Below are 12707 nucleotides of genomic sequence, written 5' to 3' on the forward strand. Positions count from 1 at the left end.
GGGAAGAACTAAACTATGCTGTTTATGGTAAGCAAACTTCACAATATGAGCGCAACAGCAGTGGTCAGTCTGCAGCCAAAAATGCCAGCTCTCTGCAGGTTCTCTCTAGCAAAAATTTAGTGCAACAGTGCCTGTAGCACAAGACATCACTTGAACATTTCTCTCAAGAGCATTCTGTAACCATGATATTGTTCACGATATTTCTGCAGCCTTTGACTTCCTCCTAGTCCCACTTCTCTGCATGGACATGTTTGGAACTGGTGTTCTGGTGGCCTTATGTGTAACCAGTAGAGTCAACAGGAAAGCCATGCAGCTCTTCAGAGCTGTGTGCGAGAAAATAGGCCATGTTCAAACAAAGGCGTTCATGTGTAATGATGCACCTGCATTCTATAATACTGGACAGCCATCACGAGGAATGCTGAGCAGAAAATGCTATGTGCTTAGCATTTCAGCAAAAACTGTAGAGGGAATATCCGGAAACCCATTTAAGACCTGCAACCAGCGCTGGATTAAGGGGGGGCTAAGGGGGCTGCAGCCCAGGGCCTCACCTCGGACAGTAGGAGAAGGGGGCCCATTTATTCTAACCTGCTTAGTATATGAAACCATGGGCAACGGAACTTCGAGCGACATGTATGAAGCGAGAAAACCAGAATGAGCAGACGGGGCCCCCCACCTAATGTAACAGGATGCGTTTAGCCTGATCAGCTTGTCGAGCTGCAAAAACAGGAACCCCCGCCAATCCAGCGGGGCCCTCTTTCTTACGAAGCGAGGTGCATTTGCTTGGAAAAGTTTTCGTGGTTTCCTGTCAGTCTGTCTGTCCAGTGCTGTCTGGAGAGGGGGGAAAGGGGAAAACACCTAAAACATGTAATGTGGGATGAGTACCTAAATCTCCCTTGCCCCTCGTCAACACCACGCCACCCTCCACCTCTCAAATAGTTCCGCCGCTGTCCTTCTCATAGAAAGGATGTGCTGCTGTACCCAACATTCCATTCCATGCCTCCCATTCGACTTTTCTTTACCGTGATGGTAATTTGGGCGGGGGAGGATGAGTCCGATAGCAGATGATGATGAGTCTGATGGCAGAGTCTAGGCAGGAAAGGAAAGAAGACGTCACACGTGCTTTTGGCCGTGTGCCGTGGGGCATGGAATGTTCACTGTTCGGGCTAGGGTTGTGGAAGATTGAAGGGGGAAGTTGGAGAGCTGGACACAAAGGCCTGTCTCCAGGGCCCATTCCTGCCTAGTGGCTGCGCACCCTCGCGCGCGCTCGACGGAAAAAGTAGGTCAGACTGGCACCGAACTTTCCAGAAAGAAGTAGAAAAAGATGACTCAGAGGCGACGGAGGGCGCATAACTTCGCCCGCGCTAGGAGTCGCCCTCTCCCCTTCGTTCTCGCGCTCGGCGTCGACTGGGCGAAAGAAAAATCAAGAACCTCCCAGAACAGATGATTGCTCCTAGCCAATAGGAAGACGAGACCGGAACAGGAGAAGGAGTGAGTTTGTATGGAGAAGGTGGGAATTTGTACAAGGAACTCTATGTGTATGTGAACGCCTGCTTTGGCGCTAGTAAGACGGGACGCGGCGCGCATCTATAAAAGGAAGTTGATCGCGGGCTGCGATTCAGCCCCGAGCTGCCGGTTAAGCTTGCATAAGCCCACCCACTGAGGAGCTCCCGGGGGACACACCACTCTCGGCCAGCCATGGACCATCCAGGCAGCGTGCGCCACTTCACCGGGCAGGTGAACAATTAGCATCCATTCATGTGAAAATGCTCGGTTGGAAGCATCAAAGTGGTGCGTCTAAACGAAAGATGAAGTTAGAAAGAGAAAGAGCATGAAAAGAAGCTACCAAAGATGAAAAAGTACCTACTGAATGCAGCTTCCGCGGAGCAGTATCTTCGCTCTACCCAGAGTCCGTGTCAAACTCCCAATAGTACCGACTGTGCTTCTGTGGAGGACTTGCCAATTCCATCACCACGGTTTCCTGGCAAGAAGCAAGGTTTGACTCATCTTGGTTGTCTGGATTCTGTGAAAACGGTGCCAACCTCGGTCGTCCATATTTCTGAGCAACCGATACTAACTGAGCCCTGTCCTGTTCCTGAGTCAGCAACGTAGCTAAGTGCCAAACGTAACTAAGTGGTACAAAGGAAGCCCACACGGGTTCCTCGAAAGAAAAGCTTCGCAGTTGAAGAAAAATTCTACATGGTCCGGGACTCAAACCCAGGATCACCGCCTTTCCGGGGCAGCTGCTCTACCATCTGATCTAATCAGGCAGCTAGCAGATGGCAGGCGAAGTCGAATTTATGAAAAACTCAGAAGCAAAGGCAAGAGTTTGATGTAATAGTTCCGCGGAAACCCGCAAGGTGGAGAGAAGTAATTATTAAAGGGAAAATGAGACATCCACCCAAACTTAGCTAAGTGCTACAAAGGAAACCCACACGGGTTCCCCCAAAGTAAAGCTTCGCAGTTGAAGAAAAATTTGTCCTGGTCCAGGACAAATTATATTAATAATTACTTTTCTCCACCATGGGGGTTTCTGCAGAACTATTATGTCTTCCTGAGCGAGTTAGGGGTAACGTGGGACAGGAGTCACTGCGCACCGCGCTATGTTGTTAGTCATGTGGATGGGTTAAGCCCAAACCCCATTAGAGTGATCTTGTGCGCGACAGCAATGAGCGATAGCTTCAAGCAATGAAACAGGCTGTCGCACAAACCGATTGCTCGTTCTTGTTGCTCAATAGCTCAGTTCTGGAAATCCAGAATCCATAGCTTGTCGCCCGGAAATGCTATGAGCAACTATAATCAATTGCCCGAAGTCGGAACAGGATGTACATCAGTCAAGTGCCTGCTGAGGCATGTGCCTGTGGTCAAATAGTTAGAGCATGGGCCTGCTGTGCTAGGGGTCCTCTGTTCTAATCCTGCCATTGAAAAATATTATATATATATATATATATATATATATATATATATATATATATATATATATATATATTACCGGGATCACCGGTAATATCATTATCACCAGGATCCGCCCACAGTAAGAGGCTAGAAACACTAGATATGGAAATGTGGTGGTAACTTGCTAAGAAAGACTTTGTCCTTAAGTATATCAACCAATAGGGCATTGGTACCACCTGGTGGTGGAAGATCCCACTGTTACATGTATACCATGGCCTCAGAAATCGGATGATGCGACAGACTTGCATGACACAATATCAAGATCACATAGATACAAAAGAGTCGCATGGTTTCAGAAGCATGGCAGGTGTCATTTCACTCTGGCATAGTGGCAGAGTATTAAATGCAATTCTAACTATGGAAAAGAGAGGAATGCCATAAGGCCGTGGGAGCAGGTGAATTTCTGTTGATAAATCCATTTATACAAAGCCCATTCAAGACCTTTTGTTGGAATTGTCTCAGTAGATGCCTCTCAGTACTACTAGTCCCATTGGTTTCTCTTATTTATGACAGGTATTTTATTGATGCAGTCCTGGTACCTTTAACCTTTACTAGTCTCAAAAAGAATCACACAGGAATCAATGTGCCAGAAATTATCCATTTACATGTGCTTCAACACTGTGTAAAACTTTCATAGCTTGGCCACTAAATAATTGACAAAAGGTAACATAGTTTTCAATTAGAAGTGACACTGAGACAAGTGTTTACTTCCAATATGATCAAGTGATACAAAATTTTACTGGTGGAACACACACACACGGGTTGGCAAGAGTAACCAATGTGCAACATGAAGTAAATAAATATCAAGTCATCTAAACGAGACATTACAAGTGAAGCAGTGGCCAGAAAAATGTGGAAAAGCCTTAATTCTTTCTATCGAGACCGGTGAGCATCAGCATCATTAATTTTCAATTAAAATTGACTTGTCCAGGCAGCTGCATATTTTTTTCACTTATTCAACCGAAAAGATATGTTGCACCTCCGTGGCTCTAGAATTGTCACATTATAGAAGGCGCAAAAATGTTTGCAGCCAGCGTTCTAAAAGACATCTCGTAGCTTTTCTCTCGCTGAAGAATATATTGTGTCCTTTGCCAGAGCAAATCATGGAAGTTTGCTAAAAACACCAACTTTAATTTGGAGATTTCTACACCAGGTTTGATACAGCAGAATACTTTTGACTTGGCACTGGTAGGAGAGATATGGGCAACTGTTCTTGATGCCCGTAATCTATGCTCGTAATAAAAGAACTGTTCTGTCCAATATGCTCCGACTCCAACACAGAAGTTTAAGAAACATTTGGCATCCTTGCCTAGAACATATGTAAAGAAATTCAAGAATGCATGCTAAGTTACCAACTTTTTCAACACCAAAATGGTAAAATATACCAGCTGACAATAGGCTTAAAGGATACTAGTTGCATGGCTACTGCAGGATTTATATTACAGCAATGCAACAACGCATTTACCACAAGCAGATCAACCATTAATAATGTGTACAGCCAGGAATAAATATGCAGCAATTTGTTGCAGAAGCACTTTATTGTGTTCGCGCAACATTTAGCCTTGCATCTAGCATATTAATTGCAGCAGAAAATTTTCATGACCGTATCTTTTTGTTCCCCAGGATTCCAATGAGAAGATGCAATCGAGGACAATTTTCTGGCTGCTGCAACTTCACTCCGGATTGCACAGGCAAAGGGAGAGGCAGCAGCTTCAATACGCTTCAGTGTAAAATATGGCCAAGTGATTCGTCTGTCTCACACCCTGCTCTGCGTCTTTCAGGCAGCTCTCTTCCCCGTCTTAATCTCGTCAGGTTCGGCATCGCACTGGCTTGAAATTTTATCATGTTGATGTACTCTCTGCCTTGAAGAAAAGAACAGCCATCCTGGACACGTTCGGCGAACCCTTTGCATTAGCACCCTCTGGAAGTGGTCTACCATCATATTTGCTGTGCAATTCTCTAGCCCAGTACTAGGATAGCCCCCTGCTTGAGGTCATTCGTGTGCCTCTAAAGGGTTGCAAATCACTCTGCCTGACACTTTGCTTCCATCATGGTGTTCTTTGTGGCAGCAAAGACACATGCGGCAAAATTAGAGTGAAACATGTTCTCAAATCGTCTCAGCCTCAGCACGGGAATTGTCATCTTCACACGAGGAATGCCCAAACCACCCTCTTCCACATCTGCATAGAAAAACTCCAACAGCATGCCTTTTGGCAGTGCCAGACACCTCCTGACTAACAACCTAATGCGTCTGTCGAATGTCAACAGATTTAGCGGACACAGGTCCAAGGACCAGCCTATGGTTGAGACGTGGTAGCAGGTAATACCTCAGGACTACCAGTCGTCGCTGTGGCTTTAACGGAGCTTTACTGACTCTGTCAAGCAAGCGCAGCAGTTCTTCTTTAGTAGGACGTTCTGTGCAAACTCTGGTCGAAGAAGTAATGCCTAGGTAATGCCAGGTGGATGCACACATGCTGGGTGCAATCACCTTTCATGGATCGTGAACTCATCGTCACAAACTTTCGCTTACTTTTACCAACGAGATGGTAGGATAACGAGTGAAGATGATTTCTCTGCATTAGCCTCTAAGAGCCTTGCTCTGAGGAATTTCTCCAAGTTCTTTAAGTGGACCACAAGACCCTCAAATGAACTGGTAGTAAGAATAAGATCTTCAGCAAAGGCCATCACCGAGACCTCTAGACCTTCACTTTGAACTTGGGGCTCTAGATGGTCGCACGTCATGATTCGAGAAGACCTCTCTCAAGTATGCATTGAGCATTATTGATATGCCGGATCCATCTAGATAGCACTTCGTTCTCTCCAACAGGCGGTGCTCTCGGAATGTCCTCCGGGGTGGCTTTGCAGTCAGCTTCTGCAGTTCCTCTCTGACTACTTGTGTTTCGTCCTGTGCAGGAGTTTTTTTGGCTTCGTCAGAAGGTTGTCCAGCTTGAGAAGTTATGGTTGGTCGGAGGCGGTTCTTCACTTTTTCACCAAGTCTTCTGTAGTTGGGGGCTCTGCAATGTGATTTGATCACGTCAAATGTCCTACTCTTGCAGTACTCCGAAAGTTTCTCATTAACATACATTACACACACTTTGGGATATATACATAGGCTCAACTTCTTTGGTTGCCACCAAATGTTCTTCGCTACCCCAACATATGCTCTAACCCGTGTGAGATCTATATCTACACTGAACTCTGACAAGTGCTGGTGATGTATATGGTGACTGAGGCCAATGCGAGTGCTAAAGCCTCTACCACACTTTGGACATTGCAGGTTCAGCTTACCCACAGCGCACGGTCCTGCAGCTGCAACCACATCAGCCGAGGCAGCGTTTTTTGGCACCGCCTGCAGCGGCCCTGGCATCCTCTTCTGAACGACTAAAGATCTCAGAGGGCACTTTATTTTCGGGAGGCCATGCAACACGCGAGCTCCTTTCTCGACTTGTCCCCTGACAACAGATCAGGCAGTAGTTGAAACTGCCACCCATCTTTTTACCTTGCCCCCATACTCATCCAGGCTGACACCTGGTGGTTGCCGGCTGCTGAACCACAAGGGTTCACCCATGGTTCATCGGCACGGCCTCACCAGGGGCTGGGTGGCCGAAGGCTGCATGCCGCAGACCGGTCTGCTAAGGCAAGCCTTTCTCCTACTCAGTCCTTGGTCATGCTTGTTTCATCAAACTCATTTGACTCGCCACTCTCAGCCACAGTTTCCCTAGTGGCCACTTTGATTGTTACCACCAACTTCTCGTCTCCGTCCTCTGCTACAGCTTCCTCTGGTGCTCTCATTCTTTGCCAATGCAGCTTTCACATCACTTTCTCGGTGGCGCATTCTAGTTTCATGAACATTCAACCCTCTTACGGTGTTTAAAGTACGACTGCAAACCATGCACTCAAATTCAGGGCCAAGTGTATTCTGGGACTTGGGCTCACGTGTCTCAACAGACGGGGCCCCAGCAGACACACATGTCCTATCGCTTGATACCTCAGCCACACGGCTGAAGTTTTCTCATTGGATTATGTGCCATCAGTCAAGCGCAAACAGGCTACCAAAACCGAATCTCGGAGCCTTAAGTTGCTACTGCTGTTGCACCTACCTCAGATGGTTTTGGTAAACAATGCACACCTTTCAAGAAACGGTGGCAGGGGGGAACCATGAGTAGGTGATTGTTGGACTTCTCCATTACTGCTCGATGCCACTCGAGGTCACCTGCAACAGTGTGTGCCAGAAACGTTTGTATGCTAGTTTGAGCCTGTGCTGGAGGAGGCTTTTGCAGGATTAACTGCACCAACCAGCAATTCACACCCAGCACACTATGTGCAGAAAAAAAAGAAGAAAAGAAGCCGCAGTGTCGTTTTTTTTTACCCCTTAAAACACTGTGCAGAAAAAAAAAAAGAGAAGAAGCCGCACTGTCGTTTTTTTTTTACCTCTTAAAGCACAATCTCTGTCTCACCTGCATGTAAATAACCTTGAACTGGTACTATTTGGTTAGGGGTCTAAATAATGATGTGCAAGTCTAAATATTATGATGATGAATAAACTCTGAAACTTGAGATGAATTAAACTTAAAACTTGAAACTGTGGAAGAGTGAGGGTGGGCTTGTACTAAATAAGAGCATGCCCCAGAAATTTCTACCTCCATGCTGTTTCCTGTCAAGGAGAAAACACATTGATTGGTGCACTCCATGCAAGCAAAGGCAAACTTTCAATTATCATGACCTTTGAGGTATTCACTTACACCGCTAACAATGAACAGTTTATCTTATTAATAAAAGAATAAAGAAAAGCATATCTCCCTGCTCGACTATGACTGTTTGTTAACATGCTGCTTCCACACATGGGAAGAACAACAAACTGAAAGCTAGTATCACCTACAAGCAAACACCTACACAGTCACCACGAATGCGTACTAATTCAGCACAACTGCATAGAGTATGGGCTCCTTGTGACCCACCGTGATCACCTTCATAAATCAAAATAAACAATATGGCAACCACCGTGAATCATGGACAAACAAGAATGTCCGAATCAGAGAAATACAGTAAAAGCTCGTTAATTCGAACCGCAAGGGGAAGCCGCTTCAGTTCGAATTAACGAAAGTTCGGACTAACGAAAGTGAAGGAGAGCAACAGTACACTGCGATTTGGAAGCAGTAGGGCATGTCAGAAATTTGGCGTGTCAGAAAGCGATGGCGTGTGCCGCGGGCACACACCATCTTCAAGTCGAAGCTCTGGGTCCGACTGTGCCACACCACCGATGTCCACCGAAACAAACGTTAGCTGAGGCTTAACACCATCACAATGAATCGCGACGGCCGATACCTCCTAAGCTGAAAACAGAGGTACACAACCGATGAAGACTGCAGAGACAAAGACGATGAACATGTGAAGGTGGCGAAGGCCCTGATTCGTTGGTTCTTGATTGCAAGCGCAGCTGCGACGTACTTGATTCGCTGTGTTTTGGCGCTTGCCGTGCCATCTCCGCACAACATTAGCAGCTGTACAAGATTTGCAAAGCCTCCGAGATTCACAACGGGCAAGAAGTCTCGGAGGTTACGTAGAACGGAGAGGCGGCAGCCGCCGCTGCCTTCTGGCTGACCCCGCGTCGGTTAGATTTTTTTCCGATTTTGCCTTCTCTCGCCGTTCTCTCTGTTTAGGAGGCAATGCAGCCTTGTGTGTAGGCAGTAGGCGCGTTTCTCTGGCCTTGTGCCAGGCGAGCGTAGTTCGAATTATCCGTGAGGGAACCTCCTCGCGTTCGAATTAACGGACGTTTTTATACATAGACTTCTGTTGGAGCTTGGCCAGACCAAATCGTACAGTTCGAATTATCCATAAATTCGAATTATTGAAGTTCGAATTAACGAGCTTTCACTGTAGCTGTTTCAAAGAAGTAAAGAACAAGCAACTTTATCACGGGACATCCAGTAAAGGAGAGTTGTCCTCCTTTCTTACCTTCTCTCTGCTCATGCATGCTTAGTGACGAAGCTTTTAATCCTCACCTAAACATTATACAGAATCTGATGGCGTTTAGCTAAGTATGTATTTCCCACATGGCACAATTTATGGTTGCTAATTGCACTGGCAAGTTGATCTGCTACAACAAATGTAGAGATAATTGAGGTTTAACGTTTTCATGTGAAGCATCTGTGCCTCATACCAGGCACTTTGCTGTAGGCACTTTGCTGTAGGTACGTTCCTGCCTCGCCTCATTTCAGGCTGCCCCAATAAAAAAAAAATGTGTAATAGTGCGATTGATCCATTGTCCTCTCGTGCAATTCCAGTGCTCTACCCATCAGCTACAGACGCATGCATACTTCTCCCATGCCAAAGCCAACTGTTGCTTTGAGATTATTGGTGTGTGCCTCCCATTGGGGTCATAGCCACAATTTTTTTTTAACAGTGAGAGCACATGCGTGTGTACCACAGGTGCAGGAATGGAATGCACAAATAATTGTAGACTTTACCATTGCACTTCACATGCATCATGTCACATAAGTTTATAAAAGCAAGAGTGTAGCAGTTTCTACCATAATGTTATGCCCTTGGGACCGGCCCAAGTCACACAAGAGATTATGATAGTTATTCGCTGGAAAACAATAAATCAGCTGCCATGCCGCTGCTATCATCACCATACTATTGTCAATGCCTCGCTGCTGTCATCACGCACACTGTCATTCAAAGGACAATCGCTAACCTTGCAGGAACACGTTGGTCCCTCTAGTAACATTTTGCAGAACCACAGCAATGCTGGACAGCCAGCTACCGTCAAAATGCTTTGCATTACATCAATTCCCACAGTGCGTGGGATCAGCATAATTTTTATTCATTGTTGCATCTGAAGAGGCAGAGATAAAATTTACCACACTTCCATGTGCGGGTACATCATGAACGTCATTGGAGCTCTGCTGCAATGCAGATCAAGTAATACAAGAACATACTGATTATGATAGAAGATCAAATTCAAAAATGGAACTCTGCAAAGCCATGTGCATTAGGTGTTACATCTCAACACCATAATCGCAACAGTGGCCAGCTGTAATTACGTAGAAAGATACAGAAAGAAACAGAAGGAAATCCAGGGAACTTGATCGTGCTGTGCTGGTTGGCTACACTGCTCTTGGAGACAGAAAAATGGGTGTTGTGTACTGATATCGCTTGTCACACTGCATTTTCATGAGCATCGCTTATCAGCCATGCCAGTAGCAGTTGGCGGATCACATGTTCATCACCCTATAAAAGGGCACTGCATTAATAAATGTTGTCTGTTCCACCCTGGCGTCCGGATGATACACAACAGTTGGCGGCGAGGAAGCGATGGTGATGGCCGTCGACAGGATCGGCGAGTATCGTCTCGGCACGAACGAGACATGGGATGAATACGTCAAGACGCTGGAAATGTTCTGTGAAGCAAACATTTCCAGCAAAAAAGGTAGTGAAAGAAGAATAGAAAAGAGCCATCCTGCTGAGTTGTTGCTGTGAAGAAGCGTACAGGCTCATCGTAACTCTGGTGAAGCCAGCAAGACCGACAGCAGCAACCTACGACGAAATTAAGACGGTGGTTCGCAAGCACCTGCATCCAAAGCCTTCAGAGCTGTACGCAAGGTTCTTGTTCTACAAGAGAAACCAGGCTGCCGAGGAATCGGTTGTGGACTACGTCATCGTGAAGCTAGCCGAAGACTGTGGTTTTGGCGATGAGCAGCTTCTGTTGGACATCATGATGCGAGATCGTTTTGTATGCAGCCTCCAGAACGAAGCAGTTCAACAGTGACTTCTTGCAGATCACGACCTTACATTCAAGGTTGCATATGACATGGCCGTAAGCACAGAAGCGACAGCCAAGCAACAGTGAGACATGCGCATGCAAGGCCGAGACGAGACAAAGTACTGCCAGGGCATGATACAAGCAACCCACACGAAGCAAGACTCTGCGGCAGAGGGCTCCAATTGCTACCGTTGCAACAGTAAGCACACTCGCATTTATGCAGCTTTAGAAAAGCGGCATGCTTCAAATGCAAAAGGGTTGAACATATAGCGAGGGCTTGTCGTTCAAAAGACGAAAGTAGAGTGGCCCGGAAGACGACGCCTTAGCAAAAGAGGAAAGTTGAAAAGAGCAAGGGCGTGTACAAAATGAGTGCATTGTTTTCACTCTGCGAAGTGAATGAGCAAGAACAGAAGTTAATGGTTCAAGTACAGATACAAGGGCACGAAGTCTTGATGGATGTTGATTCTGGAGCCTCGTGCTCAATTGTGAGTGAAGATACATTTCGAGTAATCGAGAGAAATTCAGGTGAAAACCACTCCAAGATTCTGGAACAACTCTCGTAACCTGGTCAAAGGAGGCGTTACCACTGCTGGGTTGAGCAACCGTCTTGGTAGAATTCAGGGGCCAGAAGGCAAAGCTGCCTCTGTTGGCAGTAAAGAATCAAGGCAACAGCCCGATTGGGCGAAACTGGTTTAGGCCGTTAGGCGTTTGCTTGTAGGGAATCCAGCAAGTAAACGCGGAAGACATGCTCTCATGCTTTTCCGAGGTGTTTCGCAGGAACCTTCCTGGCTTCAATAGACCACCAGTTCACATCGAAATGAAAGACGACGCCCAACCGGTGTTCCGCAAATGTTGACCAGTTCCACTGGCCCTCAAGGACGATGTGGGCAAGGAAGCGGATCGCTTGGTGCAACAAGGGGTATGAGAACCCGTCGCATACTTCAACTGGGCCACACCACTGGTAGTGGTAAGAAAAAAAGACGGAACCTTACTCCTGTGCGGCGACTACCGTAGCACCCTAAACAAAGCTATTAAGAGCAGCTGGCACCCTTTGCCCACTACCGGTGAAATGCTCACAGATCTGAGTTGAAGCAAATTGTTTACAAAGCTGGATCTAGCTCGAGCTTATCAACAGCTTACGCTAGACGATAAGACGGCTGAAATGCTCACAGTTAACACGATAAAGGACTGTACAAAGTCAAACGGCTGCCGTTTGGAATTTCGGTGGCGCCGTGGGTTTCAACGAGTCATTGACACGCTGTTAGCAGGCATTCCCGGCGTGAAAGCCTATCTTGATGATATCTTGATTTCTGGCCATAATGCAGAAGAGCATGCCGAGAAATTAGAGACCATGGTATCGCGTCTGCAGAATGCGCAGTTAAGAGTAAATAAGGACAAGTGCGAATTCAACCAAGCGAGCATTGAATTCTTGGGTCACAGGATTGATGACACGGGAATACATCCGAGCCGAAGCAAGACAGGCGCCATCCATAATGCACCTGCACCCACAAGCAAGAAGGAGCTGCAAGCCTTCTTGGGCTTTTTGGGGTTACTAAATTTTTACAGCAATTTCCTCAAGGGCAAGACTGAAGCAGCAGAACCACTCTATCGACTGCTCGACTATGACCACGAATGGAAGTGGACAAGTGAGCACCAACGTGCGTTTCAGAGACGAAAAAGATTGCTTAGCTCCGACACTGTACTCGTGCCCTATGACACCAAACGTCCTTTAATTTTGTGCTGCGACGCATCTCCTGTGGGAGAGGGGGCAGTGCTAGCCCATCGTGCGACTGACGGGAAGGAACAGCTTATGCTTCTCGGACACTTGGAGCCAGTGAACGTAACTATTCTCAGATTGATAAAGAGGGCTTGGCTGTCGTCTTTGGCGTAAAATGGTTCCACCAGTACCTGGATGGGCGAGAATTTACGGTTATAACAGACCACAAGCAGCTACTGGGCCTGTTTAACACGGACAAGAGAGTGCCTGAAG

The 12707-nt window shown here is 46.6% G+C and overlaps 1 protein-coding gene across 1 annotated transcript in view; it reads right to left on the bottom strand.

The window, feature by feature from the left end:
* The window catches only part of LOC129387322 (uncharacterized), a 37514-nt gene that overhangs the window by 7607 nt on the left and 17200 nt on the right, over positions 1–12707 (bottom strand). Inside the window, exon 2 of the mRNA XM_055076240.2 lies at positions 7053–7165. The gene's annotated coding sequence lies outside the window, so the exon portion shown is untranslated. The remainder of the gene's footprint in view (positions 1–7052; positions 7166–12707) is intronic.

This window comes from Dermacentor andersoni, chromosome 2, assembly GCF_023375885.2.
Source record: "Dermacentor andersoni chromosome 2, qqDerAnde1_hic_scaffold, whole genome shotgun sequence".
NCBI classification, from domain to species: Eukaryota; Metazoa; Arthropoda; class Arachnida; order Ixodida; family Ixodidae; genus Dermacentor; species Dermacentor andersoni.